Here is a 27,638-nt window from a genome sequence, read left to right on the forward strand (position 1 = left end):
CATCCACGTAGAATAACAATATAAACAGCCTCCTACTGATGTAGATCTAAATTTCTTTCTACTTTTCCCTATCACAAACAATACAGTGAATAATCTCATACTTATATCCGTATATATGTGCAAGTTTCTATGCATTATTCTTCTACATAATAGAACATTAGCTAGAGTGTGACCCTTGGATTTGTACATTAAATCCTTTACTTATTTTCTGCAAAAACACGTCTGTGAAGCTTGCCCTGTTTTAGCTAGTCCAAGACTCCTCAAATAGTTAATGTGCATATGAATCACCAGGAGTATGACTAATCTTATTAAATGGAAGATAACTTAAAACGCTCTATTTCTAATAGTCATCTACATGAGGTCAATGCTGTTGGCCCATGGACCTGACTTTGAGTAATAACATCCTAACAGACTCCCCCAATCAGCAACGCAGAGATTAACACTTAAATTGTATTGTGCAGTGACGCACAAAGATTTTAGTCTCAGAACCCCTTCAAAATTCTTAGTTTTTGAGGCTCCCTAAAGGATTTATGTGGATTATAGCTTTTGATATTCACACCATGACAGGAATTAAAACTCAAATTTAAGTATTTATTTCAAATAACATTAAACCTCTCACATGCTAATATAAATGACATTTTTTATGAAACAATTTTCCAAAATGAAGACAGCCAATGAGACTAGTTGCGTTGTTTTACTTTAAGAGCCTCTTTGATATTAGGCTTAATAGAACACAGATTCTTATATGTTTCTGCATTTAGTCTGCTGTGCATTTTAAGTCGTGTAGACTGAAAAACTATACTGTACACTCATGAGAGATCAAGAGTGGAAAAATCAGATAATTTCTCCATATTATAATAAGAACAGTACTAACTTATTAGATCCCCAAAAAGGTTTTGGGGGTCCCTAGATCACACTTTGAGTACCACAATTTTAGAGTTTGTTCTTTCTGCCTCATCATAGAGACCCTACCTTATTGTTCTATCTCAGATTAAGTGATAAATCAATGTTGTTTGACTTGCTGATTATGAGAATCAGATTTCACAATGTATTCTCATTCTATATTGCTGCCAAGTGCAGTTGTGAAGTGGAACATGGGGATGTGAGACGAGATTGGGGAATGAGCCTTCCTTCACTAACCACCTCAATAAAGTAGGGCTTACAGTAAGATATGAACCTCACTTGTAAAGAAAGTAATCCCATCACAGCCTTACCAAGCACTTTTATATCAACTCTTTCATTTAATACTAAAAATAAACCTGCCAGGTAGGTAGAACAGCTCATAATGAAACTGAGACAGAGACCAATTTACCTAAGTTTTTATAGCTCGTAAGTGACTGAGTCAGGGTTGAAAAAATAGAACTCAAACTTAGATCATGAATGGCTTGAAAGGACGGTTTAATGAATTTTATTGCATACACCTTTGTGTCGTGGAGTATGTGTCTCACCAGGATTAAGAATATTTACAATAAGGTACCTTTATGGTGATCAAATGTTTCCAGTTCTTTGGGGGCATTCAATCACCTCCTAATGCTGTTTATTGCCTGATGCTTGACAATGAACATTACCCTTCAAATTGCTTTCTGCTATAGTGCTGTTGCATAATTAGATTTTCCAGGAAGTCTGTCTTCGTGTCATCATAATTTTCATTAGCATAGTGAGTAATGACAGCTTCTTCTGCTACCGGACTGATGTGATTATTTCTCAGTACGCCTGATATATTATCTTCCAAAGGAGAAGACCAGGGTAGCAACTCAGGAGCTCAAAGTACTTGTGGCGAGCAAGGTCAATTCTGTTTGCTGATAGTAGGGGGGGTCTATAGTCACTGAAAAAAAACTCTAGAAATATGCTTTGGAATACTGATCCTCTCAATCCTAGCTGCAAGTCCCAAAATCACAAAGGAGAAGCAGAGTTGTATTCAATTATTCCTAGGTGCATTCCTGTCTATTTTGGCCACGTTGAATACTTTAGGCACTTCAAAACTATTGTAAAAACTGATGAGAGGCAGAAGTGGAGAGGAGACTGTGGTGCTCCTTTATATATGCCTCAAAGCTCACTCCAGGAGTCTGGCACTTACAAAATATAAACTAATACAGTTAACTGGCAAATACTGATTTCTAAAAAATTAACATTTTGGTGGGCCTCCCTCGTGGCTCAAGGGGTTAAGCACTGCACTATGAAGCAACCCACAGCTTCTGCTGCACAATTTTGATCCCCGGCCAGTCAGGGAGCAGCCCACATGGCGCAGCAGACCTCTCTTGACTCGCCTGTACCCCTCAGCAGTGTATTTCGGTCAGTCTGCCCGTCCTGTTCCCCACTGTCTCTGGTGAATCCTCTCACCCCCCACATCTCTGGCCTGTATCCCATCTCTTGTATGCATAAAATAAATAAATCTTTAAAAAAATAAAAATAAATAAAATAAAAAGCAAGGTTAAAAAAATTTAACATTTTGGTTATTAACCAAAAAATTCAAAATGTGATAGTCTTAGACAAAATATGTAGAATTAGGCATTGTGTGTGTGAGAGAGTGTGTGAGTTAGACAGAGAGACAGAGAGAGGTGTAGGTGGCGGAGGGGGAATAGATTTAAACCTAGCCATTTGGCATTACACAGAAGTCATTCTTATTAAAACTCAATTAATGAAAACTTCCCAGTTTTAAATATATAATGTTCATTCCTTTTAACCATAGTTATATCTCTAACTGAAAACAAGTATGTGGGAAAAAATAAGCAGAATTTTTTTATTATAGCTCATCCATAAAACAGAGAGGCACAAATGATACTCGATTAAGCACTGATGACAACAAATAGTTGAGAGTATAGTATATGCATGTTTTCCTTTACTGAGGATAAATCCCTTGGCTTATTAAATAGATCACTTTGCATTGAAATTGGTTCATATGATGCTTTTCTATATAGCACAGTAATTGTCCTATTTCTTGAGAGATGGATTTTTTATTACTGACCTTTCTCTTAAGCTTCCTATACTCAGTGTTCATAGCATCCAGTGATAAAATGGGATTTGTACTTTATCCATTGAGTTTATTGGGTGGTGGGGATAATGTATTTTGCTGAGTGGCAAAACACAGCAAATCCTTGCAAAAATAATGTAGTCAAAGTATGTAAAATAACTACCATTGGGGGAATAATCTGCTTTGTCACTTAGAATTCACTAAATAAAACTAAGGTCCTTTTCTAGAGTTATGTACAATAAAAAAATCCATAATCGTGGGGCTTCCATAGAGCAGCAATCAATGCAGGATTTATGTCATCTGCATGCAGCACACATCAGGGCAGAGAGAATGGAGATGGTTCTACTTAACCATCATTAACAAACACAAAAGACTGTGAGAAATAGGTTTTTGATAGAATCTAATGAGAGTAAAAGAAAATTGCCGATTTATCCATAACACAGAAAACTTGGCTTCAAAATCAAACCTCTGATATTATCTCCGCTATTTACGTTCTCACTTAAAAAAAAAAAAAAAAACAGGCTGTATTGCCTAACAATTCTCACCAAATATTTCTGTCACCATCCACCCTCTTGAGGTCACTGTCTTTTTAGTAAGTCAGTATTTATTGAGTGCTGACGATAGCTGATGATAAAAGAGCAGAGACTTGAGTCTTTGTCCTGGTGGCTTTTATAATCAGTGATACAAACAATATCAGAAATACATAAATATATCTATTCCTGCCCATAGAGATACTAGCTTGCTTATAAACAAGATAGACTATCTTTAAATTCCCAATCAGCATGTATTTAAGTGCAAAGAAAGGTTGACTCGGAGCCTGATACAAAAACTGATTTTCTGACCACAAAGTTTTAACTGACATCATAGTACGAATCATTGAATTAGGAATTTCTGTCTGTGTGTACAAATTGTGTTTGGTAGCGATTTGTATATAGACCATTTAGGAATTATCATTTCCTCATGTTAATATTCAAGCACCTTTCTAGACCCAGCAATGGGCTACATTTCCTCTTAGCCTAGTAAACCAGGAAGTAGGGTAGAACATGCCAGATACATGGGTAAACTACAAACCCTCCAGTTTCAACATTATGTAAGAACTATTTCCACTTTGGGAAGTTCTTAGAGAACAAGGAGATCAACATTCTTCAGTTCAATATAAAAAGTACTAAACCCAAGCTCTCTCTTCTCATTGTTCCAGGGTAAATAAATCCCAATCTCTGCCTTCCAGGAACTTAACAGTCAATTATACAAAGAATTCTAATTTGAAGCCATTGTTGTTTTTGCTGCACACATCTCAACTTCTTAAGATAAAATACATATTTTAATTAGAACATAACAAGGCATGTATTATGAGCTATTAAATGGTTTCTCCATTTGAGCAAAACAGAACTATGTCCTCACCCAGTAACCTCTTAGCTATGAGGACTAAAGGGCAGCTATTTGGAAGATGTACATCACAGAAACAAAAATGGAGATAAAGCTCTGAGCATGGTGGTGCTCATGATGAACTTGTCCATTCAGTGTAAAGTGAGGTATTAGTTTCCTGTGGCTGTTGTAACAAATTGCCACAATTTTAGTAACTTAAAAAAAGCAAATTTATTCCCTCACAATTCCCCATGACAAGTTCAAAGTCAGTTTTACTGAGCCTAAGTTAAGGTGAGGCAGGGCCACACTCCCTCCCAAGGCCTTTAGTTACACCTCTCCTCCTCAAGCCAAGCAGTCCCCACTCTAACCAGTGTGATATACTTATCTTTCTGAAATACTTATTTCCATGGCTTCCCACTGTTTAACAGAAAATAACATGCAAACCCGTTATTATGTCACATGGGTACAAACTCCTTCCTCATGTAACCCCCATTCTTTTCTTTCTGGCCTTAACCTCCATCATTGCATCACTTGTCTCCCTTACCTCAGATACACTGGAATGGTCTTTGCTGCTGAAGAAAGGCATGCTCTTTCAAGTTTGGTTCTCCCTTACCTCTTAGTCTTTCCTTATTCCTTTATTGAACTCCTCAAGACTCTTATGAGCATCTCCTATGTAAAGCACTTCCTCAGAGCAGACTGATGTATGCTCATCTGTATTCCCAGGCACTATCTTATAATTTATCACATCAAATTATAAAAATCTGCTTAATGTCTCTCATCTTCTGCTAGTTACGACCTAGTTCAAGGGCAGGGTACTGTGGTAGGCTTAGTGACCACTCCAAAAAATGTCCATGTCCTAATCCCCAGAATCCTTGAATATGTTACCTTGCATGGCAAAGGGGGACATTATAGATGCATTTGTATGTCCCTAGAGATGGGCAGATGATCCCAAGTGGTGCACTCTAATCATAAGCATCTTTACAAAGAGGGTAAGACAAAGGGGTCAGCTGTATAAAAAAAAATGGAACAATGAAAGCACAGTTCAGGTAAGAGAAGATGCCATGCTTTGAAAATAAAGGAAGAGGCCATTAGCCAAGGAATATAGGTGGCCTCCAAAAGCTGAGAAAGGCCAGAAAATTCTCCCCTAGAATTGACAAAAGGACACAGACCTGCCAACATCTTAATTTTTAGGGCTTCTGGCCTCTGGAAATATTCTAAGATATTGATCTGTGTTGTTTGAAGTCCTCATGTATGACAGAATAATGTACAAAAGAAAAGGAACGTAGGCACTGAGCACTCTGAATCCCAGCCACAGTGCCTGGCACACATGCTGGGTGGTCAATTTGTTGACTGAATCAACAAAGAGTAATTGCTACATTTGTGGAGGATTCCACTGATTTGATAGCATTTTAAATCCTAATACCATTGTAGTGAGGAACACAATTTTAGCCCTAGAAATTGTTCTTAGAGCCCAGTTGTCTTCTAATTAGAATGTCAGAGAACAGTGAAAAATGTTTCTGAGAAACACACAGTTCAAGTATCATTGTTACATCTACCTTCCCAGACTTCAGTCCGAGTATTCGAACCAGATGTATATAAAGAATGACCAAACTTACTAGATTTTATCTTTATTACTATAGGTAACAAAGATATAGGTAAGCAAGACCATAAAACACTTCCATATCTGTCTTTATTAAATCTAATATGAAGAAAAGAATACACAGCAGCACAGGAAACATTTCATAGGTGTCATCAGGATTTATTTTTCCCCAGAAAAAATACCCTGGGTGACTAGTTCCTCTAGCTACCGTCTCCAAGCCCAGAATCAGGCTGCTAAGTTTCAAAGAGAGATCTAATAGCCCTCTCAAACAAAGAGCAGCAATTGTAGTCCACAACCTGGTATCACTTAAGGAATAAAGGGGCTCTCTTCTAGAATCCACAACTTGGGCCCTAAGGCCTGCCTGCTACTACTTCTGAGAGACCATCTGCTCCAATAGCCCAATAGAGCTGCATACACTCATCCCACCATTTAAAGAGCAAAACTATGGCCACAAATCTAATTAGAAAGATTAGCGCTCATGTCCAACTGCATTCTCAGAGGAGAGTATAATATAGGGATTGAGGTTTCATTTGAAGGTATCAGATAAGAATATTCTAGTATAAAATTCTTACTAAATACTAAACACCAAAATGCCAGGAAATATGAAATAAGGATCTGGGAATCTTAGAGTACAAATAAGGAATAATTGGCTTATATTCAGATGCTGTCATATCAGGTATACTAAGGCAGACTACTGCTCTTTGTGGGATCAGTCTTCCCAAAAAAGGGATCAGAAATGTTTTTTCTACAAGTGTCACCTTGGTATGTAGAACTAAGGTTAAGTGAGGCCCTGTGAGTCTTGGGGGAAATTACTACCATTACTTTAAAAACTAAGGTTATCTAGATGCACAGTCATCTCCAGAAACAAAATTTTATCAGCAAAATCTGTCTTAAGGGAGAGCGTGATAGGAAGTCCACGTCCTCCTCATCATCTGATAATATCCTCCCCTCTCCTTGATGCCTCAGGTTCTTAGCACAGGATATAAACACCCAGTCAGTCCCATTGACTTTGGAATTCATAGCCATGTACATTCTCCATGCATGACTTATTAAATTTGGTCTTTTCTCCTACCCATCTACTGGACGTTAATTTGTTTGTTCATCCAGTCTCAGAAGAACCCAGAGGGGTGAGAGAATTTTTCCCTTTGTACAAACATCTGAAAAGTTTAGGGCAAAGGGTTATAAAAGCTTCTCTGATGCCAGCAGCTACCAGAAAGAGGATTCTAAGCTAGGCTGTGACAGACAAGGAGCTCCTTCCTAACTGGGTCACATCTTAAGAAGATGAACTCTTCCCCGTACAGCATAAGAAGTAGGCCTCAGGATACTGTAGTTATCGAAAACACATCACCTAACTCGCTTGTGGAGGTATGAATTTCCTTTAACAAGGAAAGAAATGTGTGGTTTGTAGACCACAAATAGAGCTAAATACAAGCCTGCATGTTCAACTGAGGCAGCAAATGAGCTTACATGCATATTTAGCCACTCAAATCAAGGGTCAGTACCAACATTGACATCTTCCTAGGCCTAATAGGGGGAGGGGGAATAAACGCACAATAACATTGGACAGAGTAAAGGATGCAAATAGGACATTATAGATGACAAAGGCTTATAATCATTCTCATTTACTTCTAAGTGAGGCAAATAGAAATTGTAAAAATTTTGACATGGCTGACTGCAAAGATAAATGTACATTGTTCTGCTCTGCATGTTTATTAAGATGTTGGGTGTTTTTTGGTATAAGTGAAAGGAGAATAAAACAATATCTCTAAGATTTGATCTAGCTTTGGGGTAGAAAGCCATACCTGAAAAGCATATCTAGTTCTGGTTAAACAAAACATTTTCAATTTCATTTATTCTTTAAGTTGCTCACGATACAGGTCTGCAGGAATGTCAAAAGTAGGTCTATTTTGGCACAAAACTTGAGTTAAAATGAGAGAGGAATTTGGAGGTTTGGTGTGGGATCCACAAGAAGAATAAGACAAGGCTAACTGTAGAAGGAAATCAGGCTCAGAGAAAGAGTTCTGTTTCTTTGTTTCCCACCACCCCTCTCCCCAACCCCCGGCACAAGAGGGTTTATTAAGAAGCATTCCTATTCTCTCATACACTGGCAAGTAAAGATGCCACATAGAAGTAGTGGGGGGGGTCAACACTCAAAATAATTTCAAGATCCAATTTGATCTAGTTAAATACATACATTTAATTTTCCCTTACATTTATCAAGCATGCCTTTCTAACTCTTCATTTCTCTTTCCTCATATTATAGTTCACAAACATCAATTAAGCAATGTGACAGGAAAGGTACAGAGTCTACATTATTTGAAGTTCACATTCTAGTCGAGATCAAGTACAATTAAACTTTCTAGAAGGCATTTGGAAAATTTGCATCATATAATCTTAAAGGTGAAATCTTAAAGCCTTAGATTCAGAAACTACAGTTGATAATAAATGGTAAGACAAGGATGCTGAGTAAAGCATTTTTATAGAGGTTGAAAAATGTTATGTTGAAAAGCAGAGGCTTGGTTATAAAGCTATTAAGTCATATAAACTAAACTGGTAATAGTTGGCTAAATGAAGACAATTTCATAATATACTGAGTGGAAAAAAACAAGATGTAATATCATATGTGAGAGTATCAAAACTGCATATATAAATGGATAAAAAGAAATAAGCAAAACAGAATACATACAAAAATGCTATCAGTTTTATGTCTTTAAGTGATGAGATTATGGAGGTTTTTTGTTTGTTTTGCGTGACCTCTGATTTACAATACTATGTAACATTTAGGAGTATTGCTTCCTACCTCCATAGACGTATGTACCATCCTGCACCCACCAGCAAAGTTCTACCACCATTCACCACTATTAGATTGAGCTCCTCTACGCATTTCTCCCACACCCTGTCCGCATTCCTTCTGTTAACCACCATTTTTTTTCCTCTCTCAGAGTCTATACAAAGTTATACTTTGCTGTCTATCTTTATTCATTTGCTTAATTATATTCAACATGAATGAAAATATCCAGTATTTGTCTTTTTCTTTTAGACTTATTTAGCTTAGGATAATAACATACAATCCATATTACTGCAAATGCAGATTTCATCTTTTCTCTTATACTTGAGTTATAATAAATGGTTACATATACAAGATCTTTATCTAGTCATGTCAGTGGACAGCTAGTCTGTTCAAATGTCTTAACTACTGTGAACAGAGCTGCAGTGAACATAGGGGTACATTTATCTTTTTGAATTAAGGTTTTCATACCCTGCTTGTATAAATAAATAAATCTTAAAAAAAAAAGTGGAATTACTGGAGCATATGGAATTTCTACTTTTAATTTGTTGAACTCACGCCACGCCATTTTCCATAGAGGCTTGTACCAATTTACATTTCCAACAACAGTGTTGCAACTGTTACTTTTTTGCAACCCTTGCCAACATCTGTGTTTAGTCTTTTCACCTAGAGCATTCTCACAAGTGTGAGGTGGTAAATCATTGTGGTTACAATTTGATTTTCCCAAATAAATTATATTGAACTTTTCCTATGCCTGTTGACTTTCTTTAGCTCTTCTTGAGTAAAGGGTCTCTTCAGATCTTCTGCCCATTTCTTTGATTGAGCTGTTTTTGTTGTTAGTTACAGGAGTTCTCTATATACTTTGCATATTAACCTCCTTGTTGGAAGTGTGATGTACAAATATCTTCTCCTCAATCAGATTTTTTTATTTTTGTGTTTTCATTCTCTGTACAAAAGCTTTTTAGTTTGGTGTAGACCCAATTGTTTATTTTTGCTCTTACTTTCCTTGCCATTGGATTTAACTTATGGGGTATATTTTTAAAATTTCCACTATTTGCATTTCAACATTTCCCTAAATTTTATAATCTTATAAAATAATTGTCATAGTCTTTAAATCATTCTTTAAAAACCATTCTATCCCAAATGGCTTCATTCTTTAGTGTCATACAGTGACTCTCCCTAATCATCATGTTTTTATTTATTATTTTTTAAATAATAAATTTTATTTTTATATTCCCCATACAATTGCAATCCCCCATTCTGACCCCAATCCCTCCCCTCCCGCCCCCCACCCCCCAAAAAGTGTCTCTGGTTCATAGTTTTTGTTGATTTTCATTTTCACTTTCTTATAGTTATTCATTTTCCTGGTCCCTTATTTAAATATTCTAGATTCCTGCTATGAGTGAGACCATCCGGTATTTTTCTTTTTCTTTCTGGCTTATTTCACTGAGCATGATCCCTTCCAGCGCCATCCATGTTGCTGCAAATTGCATGTGTTTATCTTTTTTGAATGCTGAGTAATATTCCATGGTGTATATGTACCACATCTTCTTGATCCAGTCATCTATTTTTGGGCATTTGGGCTATTTCCAAAGCTTAGCTATTGTAAATAGTGCTGCTATAAACATAGGGTTGCAGGTGTTCTTTGGAATTGATGTTTCTGTGTTCTTTGGGTAAATAACTAGGAGTGGAATTGCTGGATCCTGTGGAAGCTCTATGTTCAGTAGGTCCAGAAATCTGCACACAGTTCTCCATAGTGGTTGGACCAGTTTGCACTCCCACCAACAGTGCAGGAGAGTTCCTTTTTCTCCACAACCTCGACAAAATTTGTTGTTGCTAGTTTTTTTAATATGTGCAATTCTCACTGGTGTAAGATGGTATCTCATGGTAGTTTTGATTTGCATTTCCCTGATTGCAAGTGATGTTGAACATCTTTTCATATGCCTGTTGGCCATTCGCATTTCCTCTTCAGAGAAGTTTCTTTTTAGCTCCTCTGTCCATTTTTTGACTGGATTATTTTCTTTGTTGTTGTTGAGTCTCATCAGCTCTTTGCAGATTTTTGTGATCAGTCCTTTATCATTAGTGCTGTGTGCAAAAATTTTCTCCCAGTTGGTAGGGTTTCTCTTTGTTTTTGTTATTGTCTCTTTTGCTGTGCAGAAGCTCTTTAATTTGATGTAGTCCCAGGTGTTGATCTTTGCCTTCACTATCACTGCTTTGGGTGATGTGTCTGTAAAGATGTCTTTGATATGCAAATCACGTAGTGTTTCGCCTATATTTCCTTCTATGTATTTTATGGTTTCAGGTCTTATGTCTAGTTCTTTAATCCATTTTGAGTTGATTTTTGTATATGGTGTGAGGTAGTGGTCAAGCTTCATTCTTTTGCATGTAGCGACCCAGTTTTCCCAGCACCATTTATTGAACAAACTTTCTTTGCTCCAATGCATGTCTTTGCTCCTTTGTCAAAGATTAGTTGACCATAAATCTGTGGTTTATTTCTGGATTTTCTATTCGATTCCATTGGTCTGTGTGTCTGTTCTTGTTCCAATACCATGCAGTTTGATGATTATGGCTTTGTAGTATAGTTTGAAGTCTGGGAGTGTGATGCCTCCATTCCCTTCTTTTTTTTCAGGAGAGCTTTGGCTATTCGGGGTTTTTTGTGATTCCATATGAATTTCATCAATAATTGTTCTATTTCTTTGAAGAATGACATTGAAATTTTTATTGGAATAGCATTGAATCTGTATATTGCTTTTGGTAGGATGGCCATTTTAATAATGTTTATTCTCCCAATCCATGAGCAGGGGATGTTTTTCCATTTCTTTGTGTCTTCCTCTATTTCTTTTAACAGTGTTTTATAGTTTTCTTTGTATAGGTCCTTTACCTCTTTTGTTAGATTTATTCCCAAATATTTGATTTTTTTTTGTTTCAATAATAAAAGGGATGGTTTTTTGATTTCTTCTTCTCAGATTTATTGTTTGTGTATAGGACGGCTACTGACTTTTGCGTGTTGATTTTGTATCCTGCCACTTTACTGAATTGATTGATGAGTTGAATTAGTTTTTCTGTGGAGATTTTGGGGTTCTCTATGTATATTATCATATCATCTGCAAATAGTGATAGTTTGACTTCTTCTTTTCCTATTTGGATTCCTTGGATCTCTTTCTCTTGTCTTATTGCTCTGGCTAGGACTTCCAGTATTATATTGAAAAGCAGTGGTGAAAGTGGACATCCTTGTCTTGTTCCAGATCTTAATGGAATTGCTTTCAGCTTTTCACCATTGAGAATGATACTGGCTGTTGGCTTGTCATATATGGCCTTTATGATGTTGAGGTACGTTCCTTGTATCCCAAGAATTTCAAGGGCTTTTATCATGAATGGGTGTTGCACTTTGTCGAAAGCTTTCTTGGCATCTCTTGATATTATCATATGGTTTTTATATTTCTTTTTGTTGATGTGTTGGATAACGTTGATTGATTTTCGGATGTTGAACCATCCTTGTGTCCTGGAATGAATCCTACTTGGTTGTGGTGAATTACCTTATGGATACACTGTTGGATTCTGATAGCTAAAATTTATTGAGGATTTTTGCATCAGTGTTCATTAGGGAGATTGGCCTATAGTTTTCTTTTTTTGTGTTGTCCTTGTTCGGTTTTGGTATTAGTGTAATGTTGGCTTCATAGAACGTGTTAGGTATTATACCTTCCTTCTCAATTTTTTGGAAGAGTTTGTGAAGGATAGGCACCAATTCGTCTCTGAATGTTTGGTAGAATTCATTTGTAAATCCATCAGGTCCTGGGCTTTTGTTTTTGGGGAGGTTTTTGATTACCATTTCAATTTCGCTAATTGTAATTGGTCTGTTTAGGTGCTCTATTTCTTCTTTATCTAGCTTTGGGTGATTGTAGAGTTGTAGGAATTTGTCCATCTCCTCTAGATTGTTGAACTTGTTTCCATATAACTCTTCATAGTAGTTATTAATTATTCTTTTGATTTCTGCTGTGTCCGTTGTGATTTCTCCTCTTTCATTTATTATCCTATTTATTTGTGCTTTCTCCCTTTTTGCCCTTGTGAGCCTGGCTAGGGGTTTATCTATTTTATTATTTTTTTCGAAGAACCAGCTCTTGGTTTCATTGATCTTTTGGATTGTTTTTTAGTTTCGATTTCATTTATTTCTGCTTTGGTTTTTATTATTTTTTTCTTCTGCTGGTTTTGGGGTTTTTTTGTTGTTCTTTTTCTAGATCTTTGAGCTTCGAGATTAGGTTGTTCTTTGAGTTCTTTCTTGTTTCTTGATGTGAGCATCTATTGTTATATATTTTCCTCTTATTACTGCTTTGCTGCATCCCATACATTTAGGAAATTGGTGTCCTCCTTGTCATTCAATTCAAAGAATTTTTTAATTTCTTCTTTTATCTCCTCGTTAGTCCAGTGGACTTCCAGTAGTGTGGGTTTCAATCTCCACGAGGTAGGAGAGTACCTTGCCTTCTTTTTATGGTTTATTTCTAGTTTGATGCCTTCATTGTCAGAAAAGATGGTTGGTATGATTTCAATCTTGGTGTATCTGTTGATGTTTGTCTTGTGCCCCAGTATGTGATCGATCCTGGAGAATGATCCGTGTGCGCTTGAGAAAAATGTATACTCAGATTTTTTTGGGTTTAGTGTTCTATATATGTCTGTTAAGCCCAAGCACTCTAGATCCTTATTTAGAGCTTTAGTGTCTTTACTTATTTTTTGTCTTGTTGATCTATCCATTGTTGATAGTGGTGTGTTGATGTCTCCCACTACGTATGTGTTTTCTCTGATGTCTGTTTTCAGAGAGGACAACAGTTGTCTGATATATTTTGGTGCTCCTTCGTTTGGTGAGTATATGTTAATGAGTGTTATTTCTTCTTGAAGTATTGTCCCCTTGATCATAATGTAGTGACCATTGGGGTCTCTTTTTATCTTTTTGAGTTTGAAATCTGTTTTATCTGATATAAGTATATCTGTTCCTGCCTTCTTTTTTGGTCCATTTGCTTGTAGAATTGTTTTCCATCCTTTAACTTTGAGTCTATTTTTATCTTTTGCAGCTAAATGTGTTTCCTGGAGACAGCAAAAGGTTGGGTTTTTTTTTCTTAATCCAGCCTGCAACTCTGTGTCTTTTTATTGGAGAGTTTAGTCCATTTACATTTAGAGTTAGTATTGATATGTTAGCATCTGTATTTGCCATTGTGTTTGTCTTTCCTTTGATTTTATTTATTTATTCTTTTAATAACTTTCTTTGGCCTTCTTTTGTTGTTATTCGTCCCTCTGAGGTTCTGGCTTTAGGACTCCTTCTAGTATTTTTTGGAGTGGGGGTTTAGTCGTAATAAAATTCCAGAGTTTCTGTTTGTCTGGGAAGGTCCTTATTCTTTCTTCAAAGAAGGAGAGCTTTGCGGGATAGAGTATTCTTGGTTGGCATCTGTTTTCTTGGAGTCTGTTGACTATGTCCCTCCACTCTCTCCTTGCCCATAGTGTTTCTTCAGAGAAGTCTGATGTCAGTCTGATTGGTTTCCCTTTGAATGTTATCTGTTTCTTCCCTCTTGTCAGCTTCATTATTTTTTCCTTGTCCTGGATTCTTGGGAGCTTTACTATTATGTGTCTTGCTGTATTTTTCCTTTCGTCATGGAAGTTTGGTGTTCTTCTTGCTTCTTGTATATCAATTTTCAGATCCTTCTTCGCGTTTGGGAAGTTCTCTTCAATTATATCCATGAATATTTTCTCTGTTCCTACATCTCTCTCCTCTCCTTCTGGGATTCCTATAACTCTTATATTTCCTTTCCTCATGGAGTCAGATAGTTCCCGAAGTCTTTCTTCGGTCTTTTTCCTTCGTACTTCTCCTTCCTTTTCTGTTTTAGTTCTTTTTATTTCTGTGTCTTCAAGAGTACTTATTTGTTCTTCCATTTCATCTATTCTGCTTTCATTGCTTTTCCCAGAGTTCTTTAGCGTCTCCATTAATTCTTTGATCTCCTGCATTTCTTTTACTTCCCTCTTTAGGGACTCAATTTCATTCTTCTGGTCATTAATTATTTTCCCCTTATCATTGTTTTCCTTTATGACTTCTGTCAGTTTTTTAATCACAGCAATTTTAAATTCTCTATCTGGAAGGCTCAGAAGTTCTTCCAAGTTACTGTCGTTGCAATCTGGTAGATGGTTTTCTTTTTGCGGTGTGCTTTTTTGCTGAGGAGTTGCTGGGTTGCATGTGGTTTTTCTACTCCCTACTGCCTGTTTTCTAATTTGCTGTATTCCTTGTGACACTGTGTTGCTGGTACTGGCCGGCATCTTGGGCGACCTTCCCAGCTCACCACTGGCTCCTCTGGGGAACTTCTGCTGGGTTCACAAGTCTCCAGCAAAGAAAGGTCCCTGCTGCAAAATGGCGATGCGGGAACGCGCTCCCCTGCACGCCTGGTCTGCCCCAGCAGTGGGTGCTGCTCCCCTCTGGGCTGGAACTGCAGGCTAGAAGGTGCCTGCCCGGCGTGGGCAAGCCTCCCAGCTTAACCTCTGTCTCCTCGGTGAGCCTTCTGCTGGGTTCACACAGTCTCCAGCAAGAAAGGTCCCTGCTGCAAAATGCCGGTGCCGGGGACGCGCTCCCCTGCACGCCCGGTCTGCCCCAGCGGTGGGTGCTGCTCCCCTCTGGGCTAGAACTGCAGGCTAGAAGGCGCCCAGCATGGGCAAGCCTCCCAGCTTACCTCTGTCTCCTCGGTGAGCCTTCTGCTGGGTTCACACAGTCTCCAGCAAGAAAGGTCCCTGCTGCAAAATGCCGGGGACGCGTTCCCCTGCACGCCCGGTCTGCCCCAGCGGTGGGTGCTGCTCTCATCATGTTTTTAATTAGTAAAATAGCCAACAGGATATTTAGGTGACCTGAGATCTCTATGGGTACCCCAAACCAATAAAAGTATTATGAATACAGGGAATGCAGGATATAGTTGGACTGCACTGCCTAATGAATGATTGATCGTGCTTCTGAGAACTTGGATATAGGAAAACAAATGTGCCTGCCAAGGAAAACTCTTGAGAGGAATTATTTTAGACAATCACATGAAATGAGTATGAAAACATAAAATATCATATTGATGTTGTCAATATTGTTCCTTAATCATTAAATAAGGAGAAGTGAACAAAATAGACTTAAAAATAATGACTATTATTTATCTGATTTTGAAGGATTTTATAAAGATTATACAATGTCAGAAATTCATTATTGAAAATATTTGCCAGATATCATAGAAAAAGGGTTAAAATCCTTAATAAAAAAAGGACTTAAAAGTCAAGAAAATTTGAACTTCAAGTAGAGAAATAGGCAGTTTTGCCCAAGTAGTTTGCAAAAGAGATACAAACAGGAATGAAAAATGATTTCGCTAGTAATTCAAAAAATATTAAAAATAAAGGCTTGCCTACCAGATTGGTTTTAAATAACACCTACTGTTGATAAAAATTAAAGGAAACTCACATGCTTAAAAATAGCTGTTGTTTCTTTAGAGTTTCCAGGTTTTACTCAATGAGCATGTATTAGTTTTATGAGAAAATAGAAATGTTTTCCTAAAAGACACACCAACACACAATTTGAGTATGATGCAGCTAGCACATATGACTTGAATATAATGCCGCAATGCATATTTTATGCTAAAAAATTTTGCAATCTCTTCATAAACCCAATCATACTGAAAATGAATTGAGAAACATATTTGAAGAAATCCCATGGAAAATCTATACATAAAACAAACTACAGTATTATGAAGCAAATTATAATTATCACTTCATCTCTCATCACAATACACATTATTAAAGGGTGTATTATTAGCAGTACAAATAAATATTTTGTATGATTGCATTTCCACATACTAACTTTCTCAAGAATAAAGTTTACATGTAGATACAGTTATTTGCCTCGCCCTCTTTTGCTTTGCAGATGCCTATCTAAGCCACTAAATCAGTCTTTCAAGGTATTGATTTCAAAATTCATCCAGCCACATGCACTGTAAAATGCTTCTATTCACCTGCAATTATTTGGAAAGTATTATCCTTACCATCAGTGATCACATCATTATACATTTTCTTTTTTTTTTTATTTATTTATTTGTTTGTTTCTTTGTTTATACATGGACTGGGTACAGTCAGAAGCGCGGGAGGGTGAGAGAATTCACCAGAGCCAGAGCAGGGAGCAGAGCAGGCAGAAGGACCAAAGTACACTGCTGAGGGGAGCAGCGGGCGGCAGGAGAGGTCTGCGCGCCATGTGGGACCCTCCTCTGGTGGCCGGGGAGCAGCCGGGGATCGAACCGGCACCGCAGAGGTCGCCGGCAGCTTCGCAACCCAGCGCTCAACCGCTGCGCCACCGGGGAGGCCCCATTATACATTTTCTAGGTCACCTATCAATTAGCTACTGCGCTTTAGTTCCTACACGAACTGGACTATTTCACAAGTGATGCCCCTTACGGGACTCTGCTCTTTTTTTCTTTCTTTTACATTTAAACAAATGTCAAGCCTACACATCATACTCAGCATTATTAGAAGCCCCTCCAGGAGAAACTGTGTCAGGACTGAGAGCCAGCACCCAGGTTGGTTTCCTATTTTCTTTTCCATAATGATAGTTAGGATTTTCTGAAGCTATCAAGCTGGTGTCTATAATGGCTATCTTGTTTCTCCAAACAGCAGACAGAGCAGTGGCAGGTGAGTTCTCCACTCTGCCTCCCGCCAACATTAACTCTGCCCTCACCAAAGGCACTGTGCTCACCGCCTGTCAGTCCTTGATCTCCTGGCTGAAACTGCCTACCAGGATGCCAATTACTGCCAATATGGTTTGGGATGAATGTGCACACACAGACTCATATCAAATTACAGACAGAAAAAGACAATGAATTGCTTTTAGGAGTAGAACCTAAATGTACTGCACTGAAGCTGAATTTCTATTCAAACTCAATTTTTTAAATCTGCTTAAGATCCCTTTCTAAATTAAAATGATTTCTCATCTCAATAACATGGGATAATATATCCAAGAAGTATTGGAGTATACTGTCAACAATGTTATTACCACCACGTTGTTACCAGTGTTAGGAGTGTTAATGAGTAGAAGCAGATGTTTGGATGGGCATAAATAAATCCCATTTTATCCACACAACTACATTCATATAATAAAGGGTAAGGCATAGAGCAGGGATGCAACAAATGTTTGACTGAACTATCTCATTTAGTTATTAAAAATACACTTAGATGTGGGCCTCCCTGGTGGTGTAAGGGATTAAGTCTCAGCACTATGAAGCAATCCACAGCCACTGCAGCATGAGTTCAATACCTGCCAGGGAGCTACCCCCATGGCACAGCAGACCTCTCCTGTCTCGCCTGCTGCTCCCCTCAGCAGTGTATTTCAGTCTGCCTGTTCTGTTCCCCACTGTGTCTCTGGTGAATCCTCTCACCTCCCAGTATCTCTGGGATATAACCCAGCTCTTGTATGCATAAATAAATCTTTAAAAAAATACTCTGAGATGTGTATTATTATATTCATTGACAACTGAAGAATATGAAATACAAAGGAATTAATTTGTCCATGATCACATATTCAGTTCATGATTGAATTAAGAGTTAAAAATCAGGGTCCAGGGCTGCTGGTGGCCTAGAGATTAAGTCTCAGCACTATCACTGCTATGGCCTGAGTTCAATCCCCGGCCATGGAGCTAACCCACATGGCACAGAAGACCTCTCCTGTCTTGCTCGCTGCTCCCCTCAGCAGTATATTTCAGTAGATCTGCCTGTTCTGCTCCCCACCCTGTCTCTGGTGAATCCTCTCACCTCCTGCACCTCTGGCCTATATCTCAGTGCTACACAAAAAACAAAAATTAAAAAAAAAAAGAATTACAAAAAAAAAAAATCAGAGCCTCCCTGGTGGCCCAAGGGGTTAAGATGCAACCTATGAAGCTGTCCCCAGCAACTGCAGCACGAGCTCGATCCTGGCCTGCCAGGGAGCTACCCACATGGAGCAGCAGACCTCTCCTGTCTTGTCTGCTGCTCCTCTCAGGAGTGTATTTCAGTCAATCTTCCTGTTCTGTTCCCCACTCTGTCTCTAGTGAATCCTCTCACCCCCCGCACCTCTGGTCTGTACCCCAGTTCTTGTATGCATAAATAAATAAATCTTTAAAAAAAATCAGGATCTACTTTTAAATTTTCCTGACTACCTTTCTTGGGGTCTGAGTGCCCACTCCATCTACATTCCATTGGACTCTTATACTTGATATATGGCAGGTGCTAGAAAGTAGTTAAATGGGGTCTCCCCGGTGGCGCAGCGGTTGAGTGCTGGGTTGCGAAGCTGCCTGCAGCCTCTGCAGCTCTGATTTGATCCCCGGCCACCAGGCAAGGGTCCCACATGGCTGCAGACCTCTCCTGCCACCCGCTGCTCCCCTCAGCAGTGTACTTCGTCAGTCTGCCTGCTCTGCTCTCCCCTCTGGCTCTGGTGAATTCTCTCACCCTCCCACACTTCTGACTGTACCCAGTGCTTGTATAAATAAATAAATAAATATATCTTTAAAAAAAAAAAAGAAAGTTAAATGACATCAAGTTTATATGCACAAAAGCTGGTCAAATTTTTAGTGATCACATCCACTAGGATGTCTATAATCAAAAGTTAGTTTCAGAGATTATCAGGAAAAATTCAAAACTTCACACATCACTGGTGGAAATGTATATTGATGCAGCTGCTTTGGTAAACAGTTTGAAAATTCCTCAAATTATTAAATATCCAGTTATCAAGTGACCCAGTGATTTCACTCCCAAAGAAATAAAATTTAAGTGAATGGAAATGAAAACAAATGTCTACATAAAAACCCATACATGAATGTTCATAGCAGTATTATTCCTTGTCAAATAGTGGAATCAATCCAAATATCTGCTAATGACTACATAAACCAAATAAGGTATATTCATATAATGGAATATTATTCAGTCACAAAAACAAATGAATTACTGATCTGTGCTACAGTGGATAAACAAGCTAATTGAAAGAAGTCAGACATAATGGCAACATATGATTATATGAAACGTCCAGAGGAGATTAATCTGTGGAGAAAGTAGCAGTTGCTGAGGGCTGGAATGGGTTTGGAGAATGATGGGAGGATTGATGGATAAAAGTTGAAACACACTGAATTTGAATGTTATAGAAATGTTCAAAAATTGACTGGTGATGATTGTACTTACTTGTGAATATACTAAAAACCATCCATTTAAGTGGGTGAATTATATGTGACATATATAATGTTGTAAAACATTATCACAATAAAAATATTTTTAAAAGCAAATATCAGAATAATGCATGTACTATGAGCACACCATGCATATAATTTATCCATATTTGATGTGCATTTATGTGAATGTGTAATAATAGAAGACAAATTCATCTGAAAAGTTTGTTGAAGCCATTGTATTTTTGTAAATATATTCATTTGTTTTGCAAATGATGTTTAATAAGGCAAAGTTTGTATCTGCTCTGGGAGTTATAGGTTAAAACTTCTACAAATGTGTACTTTCACATCCTACCCACCAGCAGTGCCCCACAATCTTCTATGATGTTCCACTGGATCCCTTCCTTCCCCAACTCCTCCACTCTCACCCTCTACGGTAGCCTTAGTCTTGAAATCAGATGTTTAGTTATTTTTGATCAAAAAGTAATTGGTTTATTTTTTATCAAAAAGTAATTGCTCTCAAAAAGATTGACTGGGAGGAGCAAAAATACTATCTCAGGAGCCTGATATGGACCAAGCACCATGCAGATAGTGGTTTAAACATAGTGTCTCCTTCGGTAAATAAATGAGATGGTGAAGTGGAAAGAGAGGTTAAAATATATTCTTCTAACATCTTTCAAATACTGCAGAAGGTAGTGTACTATACTATAATAAATAAAAACAGACTATATAGTCAGATCCTAGTTTAAAAAACTCTGTTTCTCCATTAGTTAGCTGTAAGCACAGACAAAAGTTATCGCGCTCCCAGGATTCCCACCTGTAAATTTAGAATGCTATTCTTTCTATTGTTTGCTTTAAGAATTAAATGGATTGTGATGGCTATTACAGACATGTCAATGTTACTCCCCTTTCCCTTTCTTTGATACAGTTGTTTCTAAAGTGCTGCATGAGCACCTGCACATGTGTGTGCGTGCGCGCGCACACACACACACACACACACAGCCCCCAAAATGTTTGACTGGGAGAAGGAACTAAAATACTACGTCAGCTCCATGGATCTCTTACTCCCCACCTTTGACTTTCATACTTCCAAAGATTTGATGTGCTCCCAATACATGAAGCAAAAACTCAAAGTATGAGAGAAATTGACAATTCAACAACGAATAATTGTAGACTACAATACCCCATTTTTCAATACAGACAGGACAGAATATAAACAAGGAAGTGAAAGGATTAAACATTAGGAACCAACTTAACCTAAGTGACATGCATAAAACACTATATACCTAATAGCAGAATATGCATTCTTCTCAAGCACACATAAACAATCCATAATAGACCACATGTTAGGCCATAAATAAGCTTTGATAAATTTAGATGGATTAAAATTTAAAATGCACCAAAAGTATGTTCTCAAATGGGGAGAGAGCACAATGGACCAGGGTGGATGGGTAGTTTGGTGGTAGATGTGTTATGACAACAAGACCGGCAGGCGTGGGGGGGTGGGTCCCACACTTCTAAAATACCAATGATAGAAACCAATGTTACAGCAATAAAAAATGTTTTGAAACTATTTTCTCTGATTATAATGGAGTTAAATTAGAAATCAACATAAGGAAATTTGGAAAATTCACAAATATGTAGAAATTTAGGAGAAAACATTCCCCTCAATAAGCAGTGAGTCAGAAATAGGACAATTTAAATGAATCCTGTATTTTAAATTTTTAATCATACCATTCTCCTTGACAAAATAATATTTGGGTCTTTTCATCCTACCAATCCTCAAAAGGAAAGGGCAATGTTTTCTTTCTAGACTTTGTCGTGCAATATATCTATTAATAAAGTCTAACAAAGTGCAAACAGATAATAGAAAAAAGTGGTAATTGAGACTTCAAATTAATTCATTATATTGTAAAAACTGCTTCTCAAGAAAAGGATTCCAGGGACAAAAATGTTTGGAAAGCACTGTTTGCTTATCCTTTTGCTTATAGACATAGGATGCATATTAAAAGCCTGAGAAATTCTATAGTAGTCTGCTAAATATCTAGACTTAGATTTTGCTAAATATATTTGAGCAATACATTATTCTAGACTCTTCTAAACATCTTCCAGTACTTCATTTACCTGGAATATACTTTGGGAAACATTGATTGGCAATTAATACATTTGGCAAATAACACAAGTGCCTTGATAGCATGCAGACATGAGCCTTAGCCTATATTTAAATTATTGATGTCCTGCCACAAACAAGATTGGCTGCAACACACCTAGCTAGAATCTGTGAATCTGCAACTATGAAAACAGGAAAGCAGGAGGCTTGTGTAAGGTGCAGTCCGGGGTAGCTTCAGGATCAGAGGTACTTCTGGATTTCATTAGCCCTCTTTATTCAAGGTCTCATTACCCTAAGACTTTTCTAGTGGAAAGTAGAACTTTCATTAGAAATCCTGTCAAGAATATGGCTGAAGGTAGAAGACACTCGTTTCTCAGCCCCCTTCTCCTACCCCCAACTAAGTGATTGTGGCTCTGTCAAGAGACTAACAACCCAGATGTGGAAATAGTAAAGAAAATAATGAGTTGCAAATACAGCATGACTTTTTCACTCCCATCTTTCACTATAGTCCAAAATCTGCACCCTGACATCTCAGGCATTGCATCAGCAAATATTACAAAGGATATAACCAACTTCAGTTAAATTTGTGAGCATAGGCAACTAATATGGAAAAAAATGTTAATGCTAATAGATGAAGAGTGGCCTTGTCAAGTACTATAAAGAAAATCAGCTGTGAATCTATTGCTCTAGTAATTTCCTTATTTATTACTGTAGAATGGGATCGGTACTGAAAGGCAGGAGTGCCATAATCTCAGAATAACAGTAGTTGCTGCTAATGGCTCCTGCAAAATAGCTACAATGAGATGAATTTTACATCCTTCCCAACTGCAAGTAGGGGAAAAGAGAACATAAGCCAAGGAATATAGATGGCCTGTAGAACCTTCTAGAATCTTCAGAAGGAATACAGCCATGGTGACACCTTGATGTTAGCCCAGTGAGAACAATGTTAGAATTGAACCTACAGAACTATAAGATAAGTTTGTGTTCTTTTAACCCACTAAGTGAAGCAATAGGAAAGTACCACAAGAACAAAACCAGTTGACACATTCAGAAGTTTATGACTATACTTGCATTGCTAGATTTAAGTTTGCCTTTATTGATAACTGTTAGATAAAAAATTGTTAGGGGCCTTCCTGGTGGCACAGGGGGTTAAGCGTCAGCACTATGAAGTCATCCGTAGCTACTACAGCACGAGTTCAATCCCTGGCTAGGGAGGTGACCCACATGGCGCAGCAGACCTCTCCTGCCTCGCCCGCTGCTCCCCTCAGCAGTGTATTTCAATAGAGCTACCTGTTCTTCCCCACTCATTCTCTTGTGAATCTTCTCACCCCCTGCACCTCTGGCCTGTAACCCAGCTCTTGTATGCATAAATAAATAAATATATCTTTTTAAAAACACCATTAGGGCCTCCCCGGTGGCGCAGCGGTTGAGCACTGGGCTGCGAAGCTGCCCGCAGCCTCTGTGGCGCCAGTTCGATCCCGGGCTGCTCCCCGGCCACCGGAGGAGGGTCCCATATGGCGCGCAGACCTCTCCTGCCGCCCGCTGCTCCCCTCAGCAGTGTACTTCGGTCCTTCTGCCTGCTCTGCTCCCCGGGCTGGCTCTGGTGAATTCTCTCACCCTCCCACGCTTCTGACTGTACCCAGCGCTTGTATAAACAAAACAAACAAACAAATAAATAAATAAATAAAACATCCCTCTATTAAAAAATAAATAAATAAACACCATTAGATAAAAAACTGATTAAGTCCTCATAAGCAAAACTAGAATATGCCTTAAGGCCAGAATATTCAACAAAAGCCTTTATAAGTATCCTATTTATCTTTTACAACATCCTTTTCTGAGTATAGTGACCAGCATGAAAAAATGAATGCTAGGCAACATCACCCAGCTGGCTGAGAATCACGCCCTCACATGGTCATGTTAACACTGGCGTTTCAAAGCTCTCTACAAAACCCCCCTGCAAAGAACAATAATTGTATAGCGGTGAGTCCATTTTTTTTCCAAAGATTTTTATTTATCATACAAGAGCTGGGGTGTAGGCCAGAGGTGTGGGGAGGGTGGTGAGAGGATTCACCAGAGGCAGAGTGGGGAGAAGAACAGGCAGATTGAGATACACTGCTGAGGGGATCAGCAGACAAGACAGGAGAGGTCTGCTGCACCATGTGGGTCATCTCCCTGGCCCAGGATTGAACTCATGTCCTGCATAGCTTGATAGCGCTGAGCCTTTAAACCAGGGAAGCCCCAAGGCAAGTTCATTTTTAAAAGGTATTTCATGTCAGACAAATTTGGGGACAAAAAAAAAAATACTGTTGGGCATATATTTTTCCTTACAGACGAATCTCTGAGGTTTTTTTTAAAGATTTTTTAAATTTTTTTTAAATCTTTTTTTTTTTTAAAGATTTATTTATTCATTCATACAAGAACCGGGGTACAGGGCAGATGCACGGAAGGGTGAGAGGATTCACCAGAGACAGAGCATGGAGCAGAACAGGCAGACTGACTAAACACACTGCTGAGGGGAGCAGTGGGTGAGACAGGACAGTCTGCCGCGCCATGTGGGACCCTCGCCAGCCAGTCGGGATCCAGCCAGCGCTGCAGAGGCTGCGGACAGCTTCACAGCGCAGCGCTCAACCGCCTGTGCCACCAGGGGAGGCCCTGAATCTCTGAGTTTTAAAGCAAATGGGCCTTCTCCTCCTATCCTGAGGAATGGGACTGATGTAACATTCCCAAGATCATCATTAATCTCTCAGGAGAGCTTGCATAGGAAAGATGTTGAAACTACAAATTGCTATGTAAATGTAAGGGACTGTTATCACTGCCAAGTTCCCATCAGTGCCATTCACGGTCCTGTTCAGGGCTCCAGTCACACCTGGCATCTCACTAATAACGACTCATATTTGCAAAGTTATTTGAAATCACTGACTTAAAACAAGTTTAATTAAATTGTTTGGTATATGAATTACATCTCAATAAAGCAAGTATATAAAAAATCATTTCCTATCATTTTTCTTAATTAAGTGACCAGCTCAAGGCCTTACAGACAGTTCCAGTCAAAGCTGGATCCTGCTGGTACTGATGGCGACTCAGGGGAAGTAGAAGAGACAGAGAGGCAGAGGAGTGATTATTATAAACCACTAAATGTCAGATCACAAGATGTGATCATTTCAAGCTCTGCTTAAAACTGAGTTCTCATACTCCACCCCCCTGCAGAAGCTGGTGAATTTCTTCATGCCTTTATCAGCTCCTCAGGCACTATGTTAAGCTTGAACCTAGCTAGAGGTGAAAGCTGTCAACAAAGGCAGCTCCACAGAGCTAGTCAGACAGAAGCAGTGGACATGAAGCCAAATTGCCAATGTGCTTCCCCAACAGACTGTGGTTAATGACATTTGCTCTGTCTCAATATCATGTCCAAAATAAAATGAGTATCTCATGCCTATTTACTTTCATGTACAAATCACATACTTGCGTAACAGAAGCATTATCTACTGTGTATGCTCTATAATAATTTCCATTCCAACTCATAGCTGGATTAAAAAAAAGCTGCAATCACCTACAAAGTTCCATGTCAACAAAAAGTTGAGCTCAGAACACCATTGTTCTTCATTTATTTTTCCATTAGAGAAAGAGTACAGATCTTGTTAAGAAACATATAGAGAATTTTCTATGCAGAAATGTGCATCTCTCCTCATCCCCATAAATGATGTATGCAGATTTCACTTCCACATAATTCCCAGTGTGCACCTGATCTATGAGCTGACATTTCTTTGTGAATATTTAAGCTAATTCTGCTCTGGTCTCCTGTGCAGAATCAAACAAAACTTTTCCCAATCAACTTTAGTCAAGTCTTATGTATTTGCTTATGAACGTTGCCTGGGAAAAAAATAGGTCATCCATTTTAAAGAGATTATTTTGTCTATCTGTATAAATGAGGGTCCCTAAAAGGCTTTTGGGGGATTTTATTCGCAAAGAACACATTTCAAAGAAGCTTTACAATTACTCAGACTATAGAAAACTATCCCAGCTGGAAAATGAAAATACCATCTCACTAATTACATCCTTTCATTATTGGAATAGTTCTGTTTGATGTTCCACGGCTGTTTCAGTAAATGATAAGTTCAAATGTCTTCCTCTGAAGATGAAGGGCATTTCATACACTTTCATTGTCCTTAGAGGTATGTAACCTTAAAAAAGGTGTGGTGACCTGTTAACTATGGGAAACCTTTTGCAAGTGTTTTGTGTTCCAGAATTTTACCCTTACCAAAACTTTTTATTACAGCTGATCTACCTGTAACAATCATGTCTTTTGCAACTTTGTTAATCTATCTTCAAGAATGCATGCTGGGGCCTCCCCCGGTGGTGCAGAGGATTGAGTGCTGCGCTGTGAAGCTGACTACAGCCTCTGCAGCAAGGGTTCAATTCCCGGCCGGCCAGGGAGAAACCCACATGGCGCAGCAGACCTCTCCTGCCTTGTCTGTTGCTTCCCTCAGCAGTGTCTTTGGTCTGTCTGCCTGTTCTGCTCCGTGCTCTGTCTCTGGTGAATTCTCTCACACTCCCGTGCCTCTGACTGTACCCCAGTTCTTGTATAAAAAAATCAATCTGAAAAAAAGAATGCATGCTAACTCTTCAGTTTCCCAAATAAAATGATTTTCAATTCTCAACTTTTTTACTACTTTATATCCAATCATAGCTATGTGATCTCCTGTCATATCCCAATTTCTTTTGTCCACTAATTAAAATGGTTACCTTCCCCTCATATGTATGTGCATCTGATAAAGTTTTACCTCCACCGTATCTCCACAACTACGTTGTGTTAGTTGTCTATCAGTTTGGTAAGTGTGAGAGGAAGCAGAAGCATTCTTTAAAAAAAAAAAAAAAGATTTTATTTATTCATACAAGCACTGGGTACAGTCAGAAGTGTGGGGGGGTGAGAGGATTCACCAGAGCCAGATCGGGGAACAGAACAGGCAGACTGACTAAGTACACTGCTGAGGGGAGCAGCAGGCGGTAGGAGAGGTCTGCACGCCATGTGGGACCCTCGCCGGCGGCCAGGGATCAAACCGGGCTGCAGAGGCTGCGGGCAGCTTTGCAACCCATGGCTCAACCACTGCGCCACCAGGGAAGCCCAGCAGAAGCATTCTTAAGGCACAAAGGATGAATGAGGCATCTGATACCACCTGGTCGGCTGAAGGTAACAAGAGAACAAGACTTCCACTTGACCTGTGAGCTGGACCAAGAAAATTTCAGAGACTCCTCACCTCCTCCTGTCTTGGAGTGTGCATTCTGCTTCCCCTTACTAGAAGCTGTTTCAAGCACACAGTCTTGATATGTAATGTGTTGAGACCATCTGGACAGTACACATGACTGAACCCAGTTAACACCTGTATGTAAACTTTTAAGATCCTGACATACAGGTGGGAAGAACTACTTGTCATATGACCACCCGAGACAAGCCTTTTAATTAAGTCCCCTTGCTTATTAAAACATAGCAATGTGTAGCAGTCTACCACTTTCTTCAGTCTCTCCTTGCTCTGAGTGCACAGGGGGCAGTTTGCAAACCAACATAGTTCCATTCCCTCATTTGACATCAATGGAAACTAAACATGATGGAAAAGAAATCACTTCTCAAA

This window comes from Talpa occidentalis, unplaced genomic scaffold (genome assembly GCF_014898055.3).
Source record: "Talpa occidentalis isolate TD23 unplaced genomic scaffold, MPIMG_talOcc4v2.1 talOcc4.15, whole genome shotgun sequence".
Lineage (NCBI taxonomy): Eukaryota > Metazoa > Chordata > Mammalia > Eulipotyphla > Talpidae > Talpa > Talpa occidentalis.